A 2211-nucleotide genomic window follows, 5' to 3' on the forward strand; every position below is an offset into this window, starting at 1 on the left:
TTACAAACATTGAAAAAAAAATAATTCGGCAAAATAAAATTTTGTTTACATAAAAAAACAAATAATCTATCTATATAATTTTTATTTTTGCCATCCATGGAAACTGGTTTGTCCAGTGGATAGAAAAAATAGATACATGTGTCCAGTGGATGGGTCTCATCCAGTCATATGTCTTAAAGTGGGTTTATTCCAAATTAAGTACTTAAATATTGCCACTGTTATACAAGTAATTTATTAATATTTTATTTTTTGGATTCGATAAAAAACATTTATTGTAATAAATAATAAGCTGTTTACAAAAAATAACCGTGAACTTAAATTAAAAATAATGCAGAAATTACTCAGCCGTCTTGAACCATTTTATCTAAGAAATGTAGTCTTATACCTTTCAACTCTTTCAGACATATGCAATTTTGTTTGTGTTAATCATTCCACTCTTAATGTCACAGAAAGTTTGTACATCAACCCGTTTGGTCTTCAACAAACTGTTTCTATTCACAAAATTATTGATTTATTTCCTAAATTAGAAACATTGTATCTTCCGTTTGAAATTAACAACGACCCGAGTTTCTTGGAAACTCTTGGCACTTTTCTGATAATGTTCAGACGAAAGATTTTTAATTCCGAAATTAATTTCCCATCATTAAATTTGTTCAACTCAAAACTATTTTAATGGCGTTTTACAACACATCAACCGACCCAACACATTTTTTCAATATTTTGAGGCACCGAAGTCTCAAAACTGTCTTATTGTCAACAAATTCACCAACAACACAACTACTCACAAAATTCAACTTTTCTGAATATCCAAAAACACAATTTAAAATCCAATTTTTCGAGTACGGCCAACACAAATTGTCTCCAGAAAACATTGCCGAGCTTTCTACACTCCCTGAAAATGTTCAAGTTTATATTTCATACATTTCAGATATCGTTTTCAATTCAATTATTCGAAAAGGGAGCATAAGTTATCTCCCTTTCTTAAGTGCGGAGAGTCCCAATAAAGTAGTAGCAAATGTGTATAACAAATGTCTTGGAATATACAACCTTTTTTAATTATTGGAAATTACACTTCCAACCAAATTTTGTGTTACCGATGATAATGAAAATAACTCAACGAATTTGTCAGTCATTACCTGTGATTTGACACAAATGAAAGAGCCAATTTATATTGAGAAAGTTGTGTTGGAACATGTAAATTTTAACAAAATAAAACTTCCAACAACAACAAAATATGTGGTGATAAATACTGTGAGGGGGGACGTGGTAATATGTAAGTGTCAAATCGAGGAAATTGTAATCAGTGATCACAATGGAAATTTAAGTGAATTTGATTGTGAGAATGTGAAGAAATATGATTGTGACAAAAGTTGTACAGTGACATTTAAAAAAATAAAGTACACAAACACTCTTTTTGTAAAAGTTGGCATGGAAGTTGAATACAATTTTTGTGTTAAAATCTTAACTAATATCATTTTTCTAAAGAAAATGAGAAAATGGGAGAAGTAACATTTAAATCAAAATTTCATTATAATAACAAAAAAATTTATTTTAGTGACGATTCCAATAATTTGGATTTATCATGTTTAAACAAAAGTGATTTGAAAGTCGTTGAAATTGGCAAATTGTGGACAACAAATTTATCATCCACATTTAAGGATTTAAATAAATTTGTCATTAATAATTGTTTTGAATATCGACCACTAATAAAAAGCATAATTTTTGATAAAATGAAACGGTTGATATTGGCTTATTGTAACGTCGATAAACTTATCGGTAAAGAGGTTGAAATTGTTGTTTTATATCATGCTCACATCACGGCAATACAAATCGAAAACATCAAATTAACAAAATTTGTTGATTATGCTGATATTGAAAACGATGAAATGTTTTAATTAATTTAATTTAATAATTTATTTATATTTTTACTATTATTTGTCTATATTAGATTTTATTTATATTTTAAAAAAATATTAAAAAAATATTACATACAATAACAACAATTTTTAAATTAAAACAAGTAGCACTAATGGTCTAAGGGCAGAATTTCACCCTCCCAAGGTGGAGATCCGGGTTCGAGTCCCGGTTAGTGCATTATTTTTATATTAAAAATAATTATTATTATTATGATTAATAAATAAATGGTGAACTTGAAGATTCATAAAAATATTTGGGCTGACAATAATTATTTAAAGTCAAAAATACACATAA

This window comes from Entamoeba invadens (genome assembly GCF_000330505.1).
Source record: "Entamoeba invadens IP1 unplaced genomic scaffold scaff_1105074726671, whole genome shotgun sequence".
Lineage (NCBI taxonomy): Eukaryota > Evosea > Mastigamoebida > Endamoebidae > Entamoeba > Entamoeba invadens.